Raw genomic sequence first — 21649 nt, forward strand, 5'->3', positions numbered from 1 at the left:
TTGTTTTGAGCCAGGCTGTACAGGCAATGACCAAACAGACTCCATCTTACCCATCTTACCCTGAGACTCCACGTCAGGTAAGAAATGCTTTTCCCGTGGGAAGGCCCGCCTCTCTGCCCACCTACAGTGGCTTAGCTCAGCAGGTTTGGTAACACAGAATGGCAATTCTTACACAATGTAAAAGTGTTCTCTCTTTGGTTCCCATTTTTCCTGGACAAGGTACCTTGTTTAGAGATGGATTGCCCCGACATTAGTAACCATTCTGTAACTTGTACTCAACTAGAGACATTTTGGCTCACTCCCTTTTCTGCTTGTGATTTCAGATCTCATGACATTTGTTTATGGTTTTGAATCATAGCAACAGCCACTTATGATTAATGTGGGTTTGGGCTATAATGGGTGTACTCAAATCCCAGGAGGGGGTCGAAGGGTGCAGACTTGCAGCCTGCCCCTTGGCCCACAAGCTGGTGGATCCAGACCACTGGCTGGTGGATTAAGTTTCCGTCTCCTGCTTTAAGATCAACTTGGTGATTTATTGCAATCTCACCTTAATACTATAGCTTAAGCAGCAGTCACCTTCCTAAGTCATCAGCCCTAACGTTAGACTATGGGTAGATCTCTTCTATGGAAGGAGAAACCTTTATGGCTTTTCTGCCTACCTTGAAGTCCTTGAGATGGAAGCAGACTTCAACTCGACCACTGCGCAGAGCAACAGAACTGGGTATATTTTCTTCTAAAGTGAATGACTAGATGGAGCCCAAGGGACTTTTTTAAATGTTGAAGGAGGAGGGCTGTTTCTGAGGACTCCACTCTGCACTGGAAGAGCTCATTTCTGAGTTCTCTGCTACACAAGGAAAAGACCAACCAGTGTGTTAAAAAATAGGCAGAAACACAATGTATCATGAATCAAACAGCGTTGAGAACCTGAGAGGACTGTGGACCGCCTGCTAATGAATTCACACACACGAACCGGGTCAGCCAGAATCAAGAAGCACCAGACGCTCTTATGGCAAGATGGAAATGTGTTAATATTCAAATTAATGTCAAGTGAGGACACGGATACCATTTCAATAAGCTGTCTCTTTTAACATATTAAGAAATCTAAGGAGTCTGATTCTGATTGTTCTAGGGATTTTGCAATTATGGAATTAAGTTAAAGATTGTTGTTAAGTTAAAAAGTTAAAGAAAACTAACAAGAAAGCAGACATGCACATCACCTATGGAAACGGCCCCAGGGTCTGGGGGCATGGCTGTGAACACAGGGTGGGCACTCTCCTCATCAGAAAGGCCTCACAGGAGGCTCCTGCTGCTCCAGATGAAGGGCCAGGGAACTCCCCCAGTGGCCACGATCTTCAGAGAGTCAAGTAGACTTTCCCTTGAGAGTTGACCCCGTTTGAAACCCCCATGTCCTGAAAAGAACAGAAAGGTGCACGGCAGTAGCCTAGCAGCCTTGGGGTTAGCAGGGAGAGGGTCGCTGATGCAGGGGCCACATGGGCTGCGCCCCACCTTGCATTTAAAGATCATCTGTGTGAAGTCCCTGAGTTCACAGCACACGACCAGCAACGGTCCCTGGATGGTGTCCCCCTGTGACCTGGGATGGCCGCAAGGGGCTGCTCTGTCTGGGTGATCACAGGGCACTCCCGGTTCCATGCTGCATGTACCCTCACCACGTCTGTGGAGCCCTGTGATCCTCACACACGCCCCAATCAGCACAATCAGCCTGGGTTTGTTTATTGCTTAACACTTTTCAAAATGGATCCAGAACATTTGTTTTGGAAATGACCATCTGCTCGGCTAAGCTTACAATAGAGTAGAATGTAGCACTGTTTTGGCTCAGACTTAAAAGCACAGACGCACAAACAAACAAAAACAAAATAAAGGAAGGCCAATCACAGAATATAAACATCTCCAACTCAGGATTCCCCACCAGATTCCAGCAATCTCCTCTCCCCCCGCCAGACACAGTCCAAACCAGGGAACTGTAGAAAGTTAACCATCTCAGTCTGTCCTTGCCAAATGTCCCCCAAATTAGTCTCCTAGCATCCAGTCTTTCCCTACACGGCACTTGCAGAATTTGCAATTCTAAATAGAGCATATTTGTTATCATTTTAAACATTTAAAAACATGGGCCTGCAAGCTTCACCAGAACACACATGTGCATTTCTGGTCCCCAGTGACTCCCGGGCCCTGGAATCACATCTGACACTTCAGCAGAAGATCAGAAGGGTGGTGAAGCACATGGCCTTGGGGCCAGACTGGCTGGTGGAGTTGAGGCTCAGCCTGTGTGACAGGGGCTTGATTGGGTGCATTAAACCAGGAACTGCAGCAGCCTCTTCTTCCTCCCACCAGCACAGCAGTGTGGAGGAGGGACAGGCGGGCCTTGGTTCAGTGCCACGGGGCCAGGACAGCAGCTTGCCACCAGCCTGGGGATGGTCTATGGTGAGGTGGCAGCCACCATGCCCAGTGCTTGTGCCTAGTCACAGGAGGAGGAATGGGGGGGCAGAGGGGTGCAACATGCCCATCCTACTAGTTCCCTCTGCCTAGAATGGCACAGCTTCCCCTAGACTGTTCTCTCCCAAATCCCACTCTGTCTCTTGCACTTCCCTAGGTCTCATGACTCCCAGGTGCAGTGGAGTCTGAGAGGTGGAACCCCTGGGGAGGAGCTGGGCTGGCACAGCTCGTGCACTGTCGGCCAGTGCCCATGTGGCCGCCAGCTGCAAGTCGAGCCCTGTAAAGTGTGCTTTTTAGGTCCCTGAGTCTCGATTTCCTCATCTTGGAAATGGGGATCACAATAGCGCCCCTCCTCCAGGGGTGCTCTGGGTCCTGAGGGGCGACTTGGTGCCCATTGTGTTCAGCTCGGCTAGCGCACAGGGAACACACTCAATTTTAGCTACTGTCATTATCACAGGCACTCAGAAAGACTGCTCCAGACCCAGAGTTATGGAAAAGGTTCCAAAGGGCTGGGTGCAGCTGTGCCTGCCAGTGCCTGTTTCTGTGGGGAAGAGCAAGGGCCAGAGCAGCTGGCACACCCAGGGCAGTGCAGACCTCGTTTGACAGGGCATAAACACCCACAGGTCTTCTCTCCTGGCTCTGTGGAACAGGTAGATGTCCAACACATCTGCGTTGACCCAGGGGCCAAGCATGCCCCCCACACCACTTTCCAAATCAGTACGCATTCCCCTCGTCCTCCCATCCCAGCCCTAAGGAAAGAAAATGAAGGTGCTGACAGCACAGATAATGATATTATCTATAATACCTAGGACGCTCTGTACCCGTGTGCTCACAGCTTTGCCACTCTGAAGACACCATAGATCTGCCTCGAGGTCTGCTGGATATATTTAGATTCATCTCATCATTCTTACAGTGATCCTGAAGAGGTAAATACTATCACTGACTAATTCTACAAACCACCTGTTGATTTTAAATGTTGATTTTAAAGGTGCAATCAATAGCTCCTTGTCAACAGTGAATAGCAATTTTGAAATCAGTGTTTGAAAACAATGACAAGCTAGAAGGGAGAGATACAGGCAGAGGAAGCCCACTTGCCCATGGATCTGCCCACTTCCCCGTGCACTCAGTATTGCTCACTGAATGCATCTCCTTCCAGGGTCCCCCCACCCCGGGGCATGCAGGGAGCAAACACAAAAGAAATACAAAAATGGCCTAAACCGATCCATTTCCAGTCTCCCCAGGGAAACATTGGCTGCAATGCGAATGCTGAGGTGGAGAGGAAGCCATGGAGGTGGAGAGGAAGCAGGAAGGTGAGGCAGAGGAGAATGCCATCACTGTGGTACCCTTACCTCCGTGGGGCAGTGCGCACTTTGTGCACAGGCAACTGAGGTGTAGCGATGGCCTCCTGACCTCAGCCTCAGCCACGCTGTTGGCAGTGACTGCCGAGCTCCTGCCAGGCTGCCCTCTATGTCCTTAGCAGCAGGGTGGTGCTCCTCCATCAGGTGCTGTTCTTCTTCCACTGTCACTTGTGTGTGCAAGCTAGGTGGGACAGCCCCTGCCATCGACACAGACATGGTGCATGACCACAGGCTGCTGGATCCTAAATCAGGGGTTCTACTCTCTTGACCAAGTGGCAGGTTCTGGTGTGATCATGTGACCCAAGACACACCAGCTATGTTGAATCCCAGAACTTTGGCTGGAATTGTTTGAGAAAAGACATAAAATTATCTCCCCACTGGGCTTTCTAAACTAAGGGCACAGGTTGAGAGATGCTAGGAACATTTCCAGGCAAAGAACTTCCTGGGAGTGAATTCCAAGCGAGGAAAAGCAGGCTTAAGAGGAGGAGAGAGTCACTCCCTGTGAACACCCAAGTTGATGGATCACACTGTACCTGAACCTGCTGCCCTAGGCATGTTAGCTTCAGGAGTTGCTTTGTTTAAATCAGCCTGAAATGAGGTTTCTGTCATTTGCAACTTAAAGTACCTTGACTAGTAAGTTCTATGCAAAAGCACTCGCACTGAGCTTTACAGAACAGAAAAATACAAATATTAGGTTTTTCCCCCTAGAAGTTTCCAGTCAATATAGAAAAGCTGCATTAATTATCACAAACTCCAAGTTTCAAGTTCATGTTTTTCAGGGCATCTGGTAAAATACTCGGAAGAGAATTGCCTTACTAACAGAGGATAATTATCCTTAGACGTAGAGCTGCCTTTGCCCAAAAAATGTATAAGATCCAAAATGGTCAACTTTTCCCCTTGTAACTTAACCTTGCCCCAGAACAAATCATAAGACTATTTATAGGAATCCAAAAATATCTAACACAAGGTGAATCTACAATGTTCTACATCCAATTAAAAATTACCAGACATGTGAAAAAGAAAGAAATTACCACCACCACCCCCCCCAAAGAGGAGAAAACTCAGTCACTAGCAATCAACTGAGAATTGACACAGATGTAGGCAACAGGACACCATGACATCAAACTTCTAGGAATGAAAACTAAAAAAAAGCATGTGGGATTAGCAGCTGATTAGACAAGATAAAAGAAAATATGAGTGAACGCAGATATGTCAAACTAGAACAGAAGGGAGCCGGGACTTATAGGTATTGGCAAGGCAGAGGAGGAGGAGGAGGGAGCACGTGGGCGCCACAGCCCACTTTGCACACTCCGGTGCACGTGCAATTGCATGTCTAGAAGAAGAGAGGGAGACAGAGAGAGAGAAGGCAAAAACTTGGAAAAGTAAAGCTTAGAGTTGTTTCTCTCTTGCTCTAGGCGCCCCACTCGCCCAGGCCCTGCTGTCCTCTCAAGGGGGCTGCAACATAAAGGGGTGATTCTGAGCACTTACCCCCAATCACTCCCATGGAGAAAGCCATGAGAGCATTTCAGAGAACCTCTGCTTAATTTCGCCTGCAACCCCCACCTCCCCGATAAAGTGTTCTCTTGTCATCTGGAAGAATCTTCTTATCCAGTCCAGGCTGAATTAAAATTTAATGTAACATCGAGTGGCCACAGAGCTAGCAAGCAAAGCACTGCTGTTTAATTACAACTCAACCCGGATCAACCAGCACAGCTGAGGTAAATACTCTGGAGGAAATCTGTAAGATGGTTAGAATCCAAGGCAGCAATGAGTACTCTGGAATATGAATTAACCTTCCTGTATGGTTGTCATGAAGCTCTGGAGACCTTACTGACAATGAGATCCTTGGCGAGCAGTTCAGACTGGTTCTCAGTAGCAAGAAAAACTAGTGACTTAGGAATGAGGCAAAAGATCTGAGTAGACATATCTCTAAGGAAGACATGGGAAGATGTTCAGTGTGCTTAATGATGAAGAAAATGCACAGCAAAACCAGAAAGGGATATTTTATATATATGTAAATATAAAGGGTTGGGTGCCATCAAGCAAGCCTGTAATCCCAGCGGCTGGGGAGGCTGAGACAGGAGGATTGAGTTCAAAGTGAGCCTCAGCAATGGCAAGGTGCTTAGCAACTCAGTGAGACCCTGTCTCTGAATATAACACAAAATAGAGATGGATATGTGGCTCAGTGGTCCAATGCCCCTGTGTTCAATCCCCGGGTTAAAAAAAAAAATCAAATAAAGAAACAAATAATAAAAGTATAAAGGGTTTTCTAGGCTACAAGGGCACAGGATGGGAGGCGCTAGGGGCCTTTGCAGGTTTATATATGGCGTTGCAATTTTGTAAAGATGTGGAGAAAATGGAACCCTTGCACACTGTCGGTACACTACAGGATGGTGAGCCGCTGCAGGAGACAGCACAGGAGCTCTCCTGAAAACTCAAGAGAGCCAGCAAATGAGCCAACAATGTCACTTATGGGTATTTCTCCCAATGAACTGAGATGAGGATGCAAAGAGATGGCTACGCTTCCAGGTTCCTTGCTGTCCACTGTAGTCAAAAGACGGAGACAACCTGGTATCCATTGCAGATGAATGATAAAGCAAATGTGGTACATGCATACCATACAGTACTAAGCCAGTCAAAAAAGGGAATGCACAACAGGGGGATAAACCTCAAGGACATCATACTATCAGTCTAGTTGGAGACACGCAGATCCTGCACAACTCCACTAATGTGAGCTGAGTAAAGCAGCAGTTGTGGAAACAGAGGCTGGAAGCTGGCTACCAGGGCCTGAGGGGGAAGAGGGGGCTTCAGAATCGGGCGGTGGAAAGTTTCAGCCAAGCAAGGGAAGAAAGCTCTGGAACCTGTGATAAAATGTGGACATTATAGTCAATGGCACTTAAAATTAGTTAAGAAAGTAGATTTCACAGTTAATCAAACAAAGAAAACATAACAGATAAAAAGTGCAGCAGTCTGACTGTCCACCCCCGTGGCTGTGCCGGCTGAAGCCCAGGCAACCGGGGCAGAGCCGCTGGGTCTCACAGGAGCTGCTGGCCTCAGCCCCACTCCTGCTCCCACCCCTCCAGGCAGTACTCATCAGGCCCCACTCCAGGCCATCTCTCCTTTGCCCCCACAGGTGATAGGCTTCCTCAGGGATGGGCCCATGCCAGGGGCTCACACAACAGCTCATGTGGCTGCCTCTGCAGCACTGAGAGCTCCCCGTGTGCACGGGAGAGTATGATTTAATTGGGATTTCTAAAAGAGGCCTCAATCAGTAGGGTGTGTGAGGTAATTAGCAAGCTCCACACTATCGGGAGCTCCCCTCAGTTGACCTGGGTGATATTGCCAAGTGTGGGTGTGTTTAGGGGACAAGGAACGGGGACACCAGCGGGGGAAAGAGACAGTTTGGAGGCCTCCCTGGGTCCTTTGAACTGGGCCTGCAATGATCCACCCCAAGCCCCAGGAACTAGAGCTCCCCTCAGCAGGACTTCTTTGGGGTAAAATTTCCATAGAAGTGTGAACATAATTAAAACAGGGTTAATTTATTTATGGATCAATATGACAGAAAAAAAGAGATGATGCTTTTCTGGTTTCCCCCTACCTACTTGTGTGACTACTCATTTCAGAGAAGGCTGGGGAGGCTCAGCAAGGCTCAGGAAGAGCCTCTGATGGTGTTGTCCTTTCTCTGGCTCCTGCCTCATGTTGCATCTTGCAAAGGAGGCACCATGAGGTCTTAGGAAGGGCTCAAAAGATTCATCCACTGATAAGCCCAGCCATTCAGCTTAAAAATGAGCTAGGTGCTTTGTTCAGTTATTATAACAACTTAGCAAGTAATAACTCTGCATCCTGACACGCGTGGAGCATTTCAGGACCCACAAATGAAACTGGTGGCTTCAAAGGTGTTTCCTTCACAATGTGAGACATTCAACTCTCTTGTTCTATCACCATCATCCACACAGGTGGACTGTCCTCCTTGCTCATAAAGCAAGGCAAGAAGGGCCAGCCCTTACTCAGCTTGGCAGGAAAACACAGAACAAATTTCATGGCCCCAGCTTTATTAAGAACAGCCTCAACCTCACCCACCCTTTAATAAAGATGTCACTAGTTTGGGGAAACAGTTTGCTTTCCTGTTTTATGATGATTTCCTGCACTGCAGGGCATCCCCATCCTCTGTGCCTCCTGATCTCCAATGGCATCCACACTCAGGTCACTTGTTTTTACTTTTTAAAGTTTTCATTGACAAATAATAATTGTAGATGTTCGTGGAACAGAATGAAACATGCGGATGTGGGTTGACACTGTTGTGTGATAAACAATGAAGCAATGCAGCCATCAGCCCACATGCTCATCAGTTTTGGGAAATCATTTAAAATTTACTCTTAGCAATTCCAAAACATGCAGTCCTCTGAGGCTGCACAGCAGTCTCAAAAATGTCTCTCCTCTGCCTAGTTGAAATTCTGTAACTCTGTTCAGGACACTCTTAAGGGGTCAACTTTGCTCTCTAAAGACCTGTCCCAGTGATGGGGCCCGCCTGGCATTTCCGGCAGAGTAACCCTCTTTTCTCACAGGCTGCTGGTCAGCGCCCTGCTTGGATGCATGCCACCTGTGGGACTCAGGCAGGAAAAGAATGTCCAATTGGAGTTCCTTTCTGATGACACCTCTCAGCACCATATCCAGAGGATTACTAGATGGCATTTAATAACAGCAATATTAACTTTACTGAACTCTAGGGAGAAGGAAAACAAGAATATCTGTGGTTAAATGGCAGTAGGTCAGCAAATTCCGTTTGGCAAATTCTTGCCCATTAATTCAGTTTAAAATACATATTACGGGGTTTTATTTTTTCCCTAATGTGAGAATTGAAGCTCACAGACATAAACTCTAGATTCTATTTGCAGGGGAGACTTAGAGGCAGTGGGGGCATCTGGGTGCAGCTCACCTGCTGTGAGGCAGGAAGGAAAGGTGCCCGGCCCTGGGGCACTTCACCTGCAGGAGCTGTTTCCTGTGCTGAGGAGACCAAGTGAGGACTCCAGAAGAGAGACCAAGGAGTTGTTCCCACTCCTCAGGCTGCACGGTCCTGGGCTCTATCAGGCACTCACAAGGTCCAATTTACACATTCATTTGTCACGATAGAAGCTGGAACTAGATTTTAAAGGTCATAAACCACAAAGACAGCAAGAAAGCAGGGTGTCATTATTTCAGCAGAGGGAGACTGTCCACACCCAGATGAACACGGCCACGCCACATAAACCTGTCTGTCTGAGTCCTTCAGCCTGAAGACTTGCCCACAACTGACCAGCCCCGCAGGTTCAGTGTGGGACCAACCCAAAACAATCGGTCCCTGGGATTTTCCCAGCCCTTCGATCGGTTCAAGAATGGCATGAGACACAAGTGACCCCATCAGGATGAGTGTCCCAACCCCTGCTACTCAAACATCCTCTCCTACTTACAAGCCTCCCAGGGACCCCACCTCCCTGTGTCTCTGATTCTACCATAGAGCCCACGGCTACATTTCATATGTGACAATGCCAAAAATCAGAGCTGCTGAGTCTCGTGCCTAAGGACAGAGAGCCAGGGAGTGTCAGGGCTGGAATCACCGGGAGCTTCCTCCTGGCTCTGCACCATCAATGACTCTAAGTGTCAAAGGAACTGAATGCATCAACCTCTCATCCAATTTGCAGGAGATGCAGGGAAACCTTCAATAAGCACTGGCAGCAGTTCAGCTCTGCCTAATTTACGTGGGAGCTTCATTTAGAAACTCAGTTTCATTTTCAGGCAGGAACACTTCCCTGGATTTGCTGTAGCTTCAAACCAGCCACTTCCAAGCACCAGCAGCTATAGCTCTTTTGACGTTAAGTGTGCTGCTGCCCACCTCCCAGGTCCTGTAAGAATCTGCCTCCTTCTCCCAATATAGCACACCTCCCACCTATGGGAGCCATAAAAACCCTGGGAGGCAGGCAGGGAAGGGGTACTGTCATTTAACAGATGAAGACACCAAGGTTCAAAGAGGTCCCCTGGCTTAGACAAAGTCACATAGCACATTAAGGGTGATCCTGGCAAAGTCCTGAGCACCCAAGTCACCCACTGTCTCTTCTTCCCCGAGCACTCACCCTCTCCTGCAATAAAGGACCTCCTACAAACACACGTGCCTTTCTGTCCTATCGTTCTTCTCACCAAACACCCTCTCACTTGCTAATCCTTGTATCTGCTCAGGATGCACACACATGTCCTCACCCATCACAGCTGCCATGGTGGGGCACAGCTGGGCAGGACTTCCTTGCACAGCATCTAAAATATCAACTTCAGAGCCTCAAGGAGGTGCCCTGTCCTCCTGCCCCCATGGTCCAGCACCAGAGTTTCTAAGCTGACACCTTCTCTGGGGGTGGGCACACCCAGGGCTTCGGAATGTTTGTGGTCCTGATTATCAGCAGAGACCTGCCTGTGCCCCTGGTGCCAGCCAAGGTGGATGGGAAGTGGAAACATCTCAGCTTTTTATAAGAATGGTGTGTATTTGCAGCTGGAATGTGACCTCACCCAGTGATCCAGCCCCAGTGTGCCTGCTGCAGGCCTAGCCAGTGACAGCCACGCTCACAGGCACACCTCCTGCACACTGCATTCCCTGCCGGGCCACAAATTTTTCCACAAGAAATGGAAGGAATCCTTGAGCTCTCCACAGAGCCGCCGCCTGGAAGCTCCTTTTGCTGCGTGAACAGAGGTTCATGGCCACAGCCCACAGGATGGGCCACGATCTGCCCCTGCCCACCTTACTGCTTGCACACTGCTCTCCTGCCTGGGCCTGAGCCATGTGGGCCTGCCCCCGTCCCCACCCCAGGAATGTGAGCACTGCAGGACTTCTGCCCTGGCTGTGTGCACAGCCTGAACACTCTCCAGATTGCAGGTTATGGTTTGGCTGGATTTTTCTCATTTGGGTTTTGATTTACTCAACTTTCAGAGGGGTTATGCCTGACCACTTAACTAACCAACCTCACGTGGCAAGCCATTATTCTCTCTTTTTCATCAGATTGTTTATCACTATGTGAAATATTTTGTTTATGTGGTGCCTTACTCACTTTCTACAGCCTTCTCTAGAGCAGGCATAAGAGGGTACAAACCTCTCTTGCTTAACTGTTGTGTCCTCTTCTCTTACAGCAGTGCTTAGCTGAGACCAGCACTTGAAACCTGAAAGACAGATGCTTGCATGGAGGGATGAATGGATGGGAAGATGCATGGGAGGATGGATGAATGGACGGGTAGATGGATGGGTGGATGGATGGGTGGGCAGATGGATGGGTGGATGGAGGGATGGATGGGTAGATGGATGGGTGGATGAACAGATGGGTAGATGGATGAGTGGATGGATGGATTGATGATGGGTGGGTGGATGGATGGATGGGTAAATGGTTGGATGGGTGGATGGGTGGGTGGATAGGTGGATGGATGGATGGGTGGATGGGTAGATGGATGGGTGGATGGGTGGGTGAATGGATGGATGGGTGGATAGATGAGTGGCTGAACAGATAGGTGGATGAATGGATACAGAGATGAATAGGTTGATGAGTGAATGAATTTTCTAGTGGATAAATCAGTGGATGAAGTAATTAATGGATTGCTTATTTTCTGCCTATAATACCTTGATCTTTAGGCCAGGTTTTTCTAATAACAAAGTCCTTTGGACATAATGATGCTTTTCTAACGATTCATTTTTTGTAAGGATAACTAAAGCTTTCTTCCTTCTTTCAATCTCCCTGAAAGGTGGAATGGATTTATATGCTACTAAAATAAGTGAGTGGGTAAATAACTAAATGAATTTGAAAATTAAAAGAACAGCACAACCCTTCTGACAGTTTCCCAGGCACTGTGTTGAATGAACGGCTTCCATCTGTGTTGTGAATGTCACACCCTGGCTGTTGAGTGGTATTTGCATTTTCCTTTCCCCATGTCACAAACGTCTGCCTCCCCAAGTCTCTCACAATTGGCCATGAGATCTCAGTGGCTTCTGGAGACCAGAATCCCCCACCTGCCAATCCCCATTCTCACCCAGGCCAGACTCAAAGGGCTTGATGACATCCCCCTGTAAAACCTTCCTCTTAAATCTTGTTTATCTTCCGAATGACTGATCTGCCTCAGGCCAGACTGTCTAGTTCTGTCCACATCACAGACTTTATACAGAAAACATGGATTTTTAAGCTCCGGGTTCACCTGTTACCTCTCTTGAGGGGAAGGAGAGATCAAAAGGCATGCCTCAGGTCACCTGAAAGATCCAAGAATCTCTGACAGCTTCTGATGCCAACTCCAGAGACAAGAAAAACAGGTGGGCAGGCACAGGAGGGTCAGGGGATGTGTGTCCATGTATATGTGTCTGTGAGAAAGAGAGAGTATACAGACACAGGTAGGCAGGTGCAGGAGGGTAGGGGGACGCATGTCCATGTGTACGTGTCTGTGAGAAACAGACTGCAGACAGTACATGAAATCATCTGTCCCAGGAAAGAAAACCCCTCCCCAAACTGCTCACAAAGAAGAGGAAGAAGAGATCACTGGACACTGGTCACAGGCAGTCTCAATCATCTGATAACTGTCCAGTCTGTGAATCAACCCTGGTCACCTCACGAGCCAGAGTCCCGGGCTGGCACAAGACTGCAGGACACCTATACCAGGGCCTGCTGTCAATGACCTGTCTGGATTCTCAGTGTCTGCCTGGTCCTAGTCTCTTTGATCCCCTCCAAGGACCTGCCCCATGGCATTCCTATTAGAGATCACAAAGCTAGAGGAGGGAACATGCCCTGTCCCCTGCCTCCTGATGGGCATGCCACCCTAAACTTTATCAGGGTGCATCTCAAGAGCCTTGTCACGACCTGGGGCAGCAGGGAGAGCGCAATCACAATGTCCTCTTGACTTGGCCACAATGCTGCATCACTGGTTTCAGCCACAGATTCAAAAGTCTGAGAAGCTGGAAATCAGCTCAGATGCCCAACAAGCAGCTTGTGAAACCAGAGGACTTCCCACCACTCACCTCTCTCTGCCTCAGAGGCCTCCCACAGCACTCAGCCCCTCCACCCATGTACACATGGAACTCTCCTTCACCTCCTGTGGCCAATGGTTACCAAGTGTGTCCGTGGTTATCTGGTCTCCCTGTCCCTGGGGAGTTCAGGGACTGCATGCTTCATGGTGACCAGGTGTGTCCATGGTTATCTGGTCTCCCTGTCACTGGGGAGTTCAGGGACTGCGTGCTTCGTTGCTTTGTTCTCCTTATCTCCAGAGAGCCCTGCAGAGTTGCTGGCACCCAGTAGGCCTTCAGCAGATGGGTGCTGTTACTGCATGAATTGCTACTCTGGGCCAATCCAGAGAAGGTTCCACCCCCAGTTCAGTGCCAGTGTGGACAGCGACAACTCTTCTATGCACTTGAGAAAAGGGACCCTTTCTAGAGATGCCTCTGTCTGACTGAAAGGTGTCATAAACTGCTGATCCAGCTGAACAGGACACTGGACTGCCATCTGCTGTAACTGTAAACTACTGACATCTCAAACTACAGGCTCCGTGATGTGAAGGGGCCATTCAGATGTGGTTCCTTGTGCTACACCCAAATCCCCAAGTATGCCCAGCAGCCCAGCAGGTCCAGACACACGCAGAGCTAAAGCTCACTTGGTGGGAGAGAGGCTGACACCTCTGGCTGGAGTCTGGACCCCGTGGTCTTGAGCTGCCTTCCTACTGAGCCTGGTTTACTCCAGCAAAATCCTCCTTCTGCCCAGGGAGCTATCCATGGGCAGACTCTGGCCTCTGTCCAGTGCTAAGGTTACGGTCATTATTTTCCTTCTTTGTATCTGGGAAGAAATTTATATAGACTATTCTGTCACACGGTATTTTAAATGAGCTTGTTGTTAGTCAGCTTTTTGGCCTCTGTGATCACAATACCTAACAAGAACAATTTGCAGAAGGAAACGTTTATTTTGGGCTCATGGTTACAGACGTCTCAGTCCATATAGTTGGCTGACTCCATGGCTCTAGGTCTGAGGTGAGGCAGAACATCATGGCGGAAAGGTGTGGGGGAAAGAGCTGCTCAGTTCATGGTGGCCAAGAAGGCAAGAGAGAGGCAGGCATCGGGGTCAAAACAAGGACACCCTAGTGACCTACTTCCTCTCCTCACACCTGACCTGCTCCCCCGTTACTACCCAGTGCACTAGTCCTTTCAAATGATTAATTCTTCAAGTGAATTCATCCGCTGATTAGGTTACTGCTCTCACAATCAGTCCACCTCTGAACATTCCTACGTCGTCTCACACAAGGCTTTCTGGGGACACCTCATATCCAAACCCTAACTCTTGGGTATTCATACATACCGTAAAGGGACAAGAACTGTTATGGAGACTCTGGGGAAAAGAAGTCAGGTTGCTGATGACAAAGACAAGGCACGGAGTGGCATTCAAGGAAAGGTGTGGAATTGGAGGCCATAGACATGGGCTTGCTTCCTGTCTCCATCATCTGCCTAGAGCTCCCTCCAAGCCACAGGGGAGCAAAGTGAAGATCATGCACCAAATAATGCTGTGAGCTGCCAGGGCCCTTGGGCATGTTCTGGGGTCCATGGGACACTCATCTGGGGACTCCAACACCACCGCTGAGTCCAAGGACACACGCAGACCCCAAATCATTCTCTAGATGCTGGTGGCCCAGGATTCTGCATTCCAAGCCAGAACACCTGCCTTGGTGCTGCATTTCAATGATGCTAAAAGCTAAAAACCACCACCCTGAACTAGCAGTTTCCAGGGTCGGTTCTCCTTGTGAGCCTCTAATAATTGACAGACTATAAAGAAAGATCCCTTTTACTCATTAAAAATGGAGTCCACTAAAGGCCTGGGTGATTTGTATATTTCAAGCAGTTTAAATAAGAGTTGGATGTGAGAGAATGGAAGCCATTTGGGGATGCCTAAGTATGTGGTCCTGAAGTGCTCTGGGAAGTCCAAGCTCTGTCCTTGGTGTCTGCCCAGCCTGCTGCAACATGACATACGCATTCGCTGCCACTTCCTCTTCTGTCTGCGCTTCCTCTGTGGATGAAGGAGCCCTGCTCTGTTTGAAAGGGTTTGCTAAGTGGAGATGGAAATCCAGTTCGGGGACCTGCTTCTGTGGTTAGAAGACTCTGAGCAGCCTCACTCCCGCGTCCTGGAGCCCGGAGGCAGGCGCAGGAGCACTCTCCTCCTCAGCAACGGAGACTAGCCTCCAGGTTCCGGCAGCTGTTTCAACAGACTGCTGGCTGTCACAAGGAGTGCTTTTTGTTAAGATACACAATGACAAACAATATGTCACAACAGCTGCCAAAAGTCTGAGACGAGACTTTCCATATGGAGCAGGAACAGCTTCTTCCTAGGGTCTTCCCAGGGCCACATGCATCCTGCGTGCTGGAAAGGGGAACCCGGTAGCAGGGTGCCTTGTTCCTAATGCACGGGGCATCCCAGCCTGCAGACACCATCCTGCCAACCAGGGTGCTGAGACCTGAGCCGGCACACCGGGGCTCACCTGGAGAGAGGTCTACACAGAAGCCCCTGTTGGAACTTCTGCTGCCTCCTGCTAGGACCAGCAGCCCCAGCTCACCAGCATGATTACTGAAGCCACACCTGGGTCTCCAGCCACTCTCCCGCCACCTGCTCGGTTGCTGATTTATTTATTTTTAACAGGAATCAGAGCATCCTTCTCCTTTGCCTGGGAGTCTTCAGTTAAATGAGCCAGATGCAGAAAAGCAAAATATTACATGATCTCTCTTACATGTGGAGTCTATGAACAGCTAGATGAAATGGATTCAGGGGAGGGGGAGGGGAGGAGGTGGCAAAGGCACAGCAGGTGTGTCTACATAGAATGGGTGCATCTACAGGTCCAGGGCACTGCACAGTGACAATAGTTAGCAGTTCTGTGGTGCAGAGTGGAGATTTTCAGGGTCAGTTGACTTGAGGTGCCCCTCCCAAGAAAACAGTAAAATGGTAAGGATGTGTTGTATGCATATTTTAGTTTGTTTGATGGTAGTGATATTTCGTTATGTTTATCAAAACATTATCTATTTCAAATGCATACAATTATAAAAAAAACTTGAGTACCTTCTCACTGATCCTAAAGGAGCATCCTGAGCCCTCTCAGCACCCTGAGGAACCTGCATGCTTGAGCTCCCACCTTCCTAACTTACGTGACTCTGTCTTGAGCTCTGGTCAGCATCCTCAATCCTGGCAAGCACCCAGCCTTTCCTGTCTCTAGGGTCTCCACACCTGTTCCCATTGCTGTGAGCTCTTCCTCCTCACAGAATATTTCCATCTCCTGGGCCTTCAATTTCCCATAAATTTCAGGGAGGAAGGTTCATGCTACAGGGTGAAGCCATAAGGAGGAGTGAAATCAAGTCCTCTGGACCAATGAGAATGTTTAACACAGAAGGGAGAGTGATGTCAGGCATGGTCACATGGACATCTGGGTTTGTAGATATGACATGTGGCATACAGAGCTCACCTGGAAGTACACAGTGAGCTGGCTGCAAGCATGCTGAGGGACCAAGTCACACCCCATCCTCACCTGTCCCCCTGCAGGGACTTCCCAGAAAAGTGCTCATCTCCTCCAGCGAAGCCATCAGATTTGGAAAATTCACAGATTTTTTCAGGCAGTTTTTCCTCTGTCCCTCATATATTCTTCCCTCGTTGAACAGAAAATAAACCCTAGGAAAAGGTTCTCTGTAAACCCAAACCACAGAGAATCACCTCTACTGGACATCCCTGTCAACTCCCCAGAGAAGCCCCACTCCTAGGGTTTGGCCGGATTTGCTGGCTGCATTCTCTCAGTGAAGAAGTCCTACATCAGCAGGAATGGGGACGGGCACTCTTACCTCCAGAGTGGCTATTTTCTTCAACAGTAAAACCAGCATTTATACATGCCAGCTGTGCCCACTCGGAACATGAAGTGAAGGGGTTGGGGACAGAGCTCAGAGGAGAGTGCTCCCCTGGCACGCACAAGACACTGGGTCCAATTCCCAGTACCAAAAAAAAAAAAAAAGAAAGAAAGAAAAGAAAAATGAAATTAGGAGAATAATTCCATTTAGAATGGCAACAAGACATAGGCATCAATTTAACAAAAGATGTGCAAAATTTTATACTGAAAACTAGAAAACATTGTTGAAAGAAATGAAAATGTAAATAAATGGAAAGGCCCATGCTCATGTATAGAAGACTTGATGTTGTGAGAGACAACAATCCTTAAAAAAATAATCTATATATTTAATGTAATCCTTATTAAAATTCCAGCTGAATTTGTTACAGAGATTGGCAAGTCTATCAAGACTCCTCTAGAAACTTCTAAAACAATCACCATGTGACACCTCTCTCACAGTCAGCTTTATGCTGAGCAGTATTAAAAGGTGACCAGATCTTTTCTCAGGAAGAAATGATACAGGGTTTCCATCTAGAGTGCCCTTTCCCTCTGAGGAGATGAGGTCTTGGCAGAAAGATCCTTGCTCACCACAGGAGATGTGTGCCCTTGGGCAGGGCACCACACACTTCCCGTTACTGCCACACAGCCTTCCTGTTGCTCTCAATTGCTCAGAGTACGTACAAGTCATATCTCCACATAGGACTGGAGGGTGGATAGGAGCCCACCCTGTAACAGTGACCAGGACACCACCACCATCACCACAGTGCTCCCCAGACTCCAGGAGGTTTACTTCTCACAGCTCTAGAGCCTGCAAGCCCAGACCAGGGTGCTAGCAGCCTCTGTCTCTGGTGTGTGGGCTGCCCCCTTGCTGTGTCTCAGCCGGCAGCCCCTGTGCACACACCTGGTGGCCCTCTGTGTCTCCCCACTTCCTCTGTAAAAGGATGCAAGCAGGACTGTGTTGCAGCCCACTGTAATTACCTCACCTTAAATAACACAGACACCTATTTCCAAATACAGTGGCATTCTGAGGTGTGTGAGTTAGGACTTCAGCCCTGGAAAAGAAAGAAGTGCCACCTCCAGAAAGAAGTGGCCTCCTTGTGGCTCGCCAGGAGAGTTTACCCTCAGTATGCTGATGCATGGCAGTAGCTCAGTCATCCATTCCACACGGCAGTCCACGCTGAGACACAGCAGTCCATGCTGGGATGTGCTGAATGAGCCTCCCTCACTCTATCAGTGCTTCTCGTGGGTGGCCTGGAGCATTTGCACTTGAACCAAGAACAAAATGATGGATTAGCTAGTGAGCAGCAAACTAGCACAGTGTGTGGCTAGATCTGGTGGCCAAAATGCACAAGACCTCAAGTAGAAAAGTAGCAGTTCTATGGTGGTGACAGAAGAGGGGCCATATCATCCTGAGCTCTTAGGTGACTTAACATGGTGGTCATCAGGGACAGACAGCAGGAAACAGGACCAACGAGATGGTCCAAAATCATGGAGGTAGCTCATGGGGCCACTTCAGAGGGCTGGCTGCAGAGGTCAGGCAGCCTCAGACCTGCTTCCTATAGAGAAGAGAGGAAGCAGAGGTTGGAAAGCAGGGCCAAGCATGGAAACAGCCTTGTGCGCATTCAGAAGTATTTATTAAGTATCTCTGATGTGCCAAGTCCTGGAAATGTAACAGTGACCAGGACACCACAGCCACCACCATCACAAGACCAAGCTAGGAAGCATGAATGCAGCATTTCAAGTACAGAAATAAATAAGTCTTTGTTGGCCAGAGAATGTCAGCTGCCATGAGCTCTTAGGATGGTTGCAACTAGGGTGGTCAAGCCTCATCCCGGATGACCGCGGAGAGAATGGTGAGATCCTGCAATGCATACAGGAGGTGGGGAAGGGGATTAGAGACACCTAGGATGAGACATGGAGCCTTGGGAGCAAGAGGAGACCCTCAGGAAGCTAGAGGAAAGTTCTGCATCCACAAGAAGAATGTGGTGTTCACAGCCAAAGCCATCTCCGCAAGATGATGGATGTTTGAGTTGTTCTGTTACATTTTGAAAAAAATGTGATTGGTGACATTCTCCTTAGGAAATGACCCATTTTGTGCCGATCTCTCTTACTCTGCAGCAGTCTGTCACCACCCTGTAATAAAGATGTATGCCAGTACAGCTGTTCCACGTGGGACACTGTCCTGAGGACCCTTTCCCCCTCCTTGGCAGGTCTGAGGGCCAGCAGTGGTCCTAGAGAGAGCTGACAAACAGGAAACAGGGACTGTCTTCTGCAGAGCCACTCCACCTTCCTGCAGGCGCGAGTTGGCTTTGTACATGACTACCTCTCTGCTGGGAATTCTGAATGCCCCCCAAGGGACCCACACCAGAAAATTCTATGTGGTTGTAAAATCAGCGTGGCTGCATAAATCTCCCTAGAATCAGACTGGGTTCTGTTCCATTAGGTTTCTTACTGCCTGGGCCGAGCACTGTGCTAAATCTCTGCCTGTCTCTCTGAGTGCCGGCCCTGAAGAGAGCAAGATTTCACAGTCACCATCTAAATGAGCTCCCTCCACAGCCACAGGTAAACATTTCTCAGAGGAAGGTGTGTGTCTGGTAAGACTGAAATGACCAGCAAATCCGAGGTCCTGAGGTTCCTGGCAAATACTCTTGCTGTTTTGCTTTTGTTCTTCTAAAAGCTTCTCATCCTTTTCCTAAGCTCTGGAAAGATCCCAGCTCTTCTCCCCTGGCCCTGAGAATGTGAAGGCAAATGACTTCCCCTTAGGGTAGCAGTGTTTTAAGCTCAATCTTTAATTATGAGATATTGTTTCATTTCTCATTAGAGAAATTTCTGCCAGAAAGTAGAATTCTGTTGCTGTGCAGAAGACACTTCCCAGGGCCTTCATGAGCTCGCCGGTACCAGCAGCTGAGACCAAATGCTCCTCCGGGCCCAGCTCCGGCCCAGAGCCTGGCACCCAGGCCATCCATCCATGATCACTGAACACAGGACTGGATGGAAATCCCTTGTAGTTACAGAGAAACTTCCTTTTTAAAAACATGTTGAGATTTCCCATCCAATACAGTAGAAAAACTGCACAATCTCCATTTTGTCCCCAGGGTCACACCAAAATCATGATGAAAAAAATGAATGTCTTATGCACCAGTGTCTCTAGGGTCACCGTACATTTATTTAAAGTATGTTGATTTCATTTTGGATCCTTCATCTTTTTTTTTTTTTTTTTTCTAATTCTATACATTTTAATTTCCGAACAAGTAAATATCACTCACTGTAACCACGGAAGCAAAAGCTTCTGGGGTCCTTTCTAATTCTTACTATGAAAGTCAAATAGGTCCTGGGAGCCAGGAAAAATGAGATGACCCCTGGGAGTTACGGCCAGGTGGGAATGGGCCTTCCTGCTCTGACCTCACAAGGAGCCATTGTGAAGGAATTTCACACATGGGCCACATAAGAAGTGGCCTATGGGTGGGCTTGTGCCCCTGAGTACAGGGAGCTCTTGATGGTGACCTGTCAGGTTCCCAGATACTCAGTGCATTTGAGGGTTGGTGGCTGGTGGTTGTAGTTTTTTGACCTTGGAGTTTCATTTTTTCTTTTCACCAGTATCCTTGGTTGGGGTTCCTCCTTAAGATGAGTAGGGAATGCAGTCCAAGTCGTGTAGCACTACAGGTGCCCAGCTCCTGTTAGGTGACCGTCTCCACAGACCATAAGCAGGTCCCGAGGGGCACCAGGCAGGGTGTCTTTGCTCAGGTGAAGCTTGCCCACCATCTTCTCACCAGGACAGAGGTGACAATGAAAGTCCTGCCAAAGGTCGAGTGGAACATCCCCATTATGTCAGATCTGAGGGTGGCCATGGGACACGGAAACATGACTCTTCCAGGTCATTGAGACCATCAGAAATATCAGCGTCGTCATGGAGCTTGTGGTGGGGGACAGCTGTGGCAATACACCCCTGAGGCTTATCACCTGCAGGAGGAGGCAGCCCAGAGACTGTTCTGGTAGATCCTCAGAGCCGTGGGCCACAGCCACAAGAAGGGTGTCACGCACTTAGGCCTGAGGTGGACAGCATCCTGGTGGACGGCAGAGGCAACTTCAAACTCATTGACTTCAGCCTGAGCACCAGGCCCACAGCTGGGCAGAAGCTGACCAAGTTGTACTTGAAGTCGTCCAGCGGAAAGAGTGTGAGGGCCCTGGTGGACATCTGGAGCCTGGGGGTCATTCTGCATTTGATGCTCACAGGGAGATGCCCTGTTATGGCGACCACCTCTAAGCAGCTGAAGAAGCGGATCGTGCAGGGAATGTACGGCATTCCCTGTGCATTTCCAAGGAGTGTGGAGCCTTGTCCATCAAAACAGATGGTGGCCCATGCGCAGTAGAGTCAGGGTGAGGAACACTCACCCAGTCATTCTAGAAAGCCACTCCCCAAACACCGGGACCCAGCAACTTTGACAATCACGTTGACATGCCTTATGACCCCTCTAACACCTGGGTGTCCCTGGCAAATCAAAAATACAATGAAGCAATGACTACACACCCGATATCCAGCACCACACCACCCAGGAGGAGCTGCACCCACCAGCAGAGGCCTGGGTGGGGGTTTGGACCTTCCCAGGCCCTGCAGATCCTTCTAAGCTCCCTGTCCACCCAAAGAGGAATCCCAGTGAGCCTGCCCTTCCCACCTTCCCTGGCCCTGAGAGCAGCAGCCTCCTCAGAAGGCCACTTAGCCCTGGCAGAAGGATGGTGGAAGTGCCAGCTGGCCTGCCATTCCTCCTCTTCCTGCACACAAGGACCCCTGCTCCCAGCACAGGCTCCCAGCATGACCCTGGGACCCACAGGCCCAACCCCTGGGTGCTCTTCAGTTGGTGGGTCTCAGAACACAGCAGCAATTCCTCCCGAGGTACCACCACAAAGGCACCTCATGACAACAGTGAGGGCTGGAGTGATGACCAGGAGGACTGCCA

General features: G+C 49.0%; 1 pseudogene; it reads right to left on the reverse strand.

Moving 5' to 3' along the window:
• Positions 1–20997, reverse strand: part of LOC114079900 (transmembrane protein 132B-like) — a 36681-nt pseudogene extending 15684 nt beyond the window's left edge.
• Between the last annotated feature and the right edge of the window lie 652 nt (positions 20998–21649).

The sequence above is a fragment of the Marmota flaviventris genome, chromosome 1, assembly GCF_047511675.1.
Source record: "Marmota flaviventris isolate mMarFla1 chromosome 1, mMarFla1.hap1, whole genome shotgun sequence".
NCBI lineage: Eukaryota > Metazoa > Chordata > Mammalia > Rodentia > Sciuridae > Marmota > Marmota flaviventris.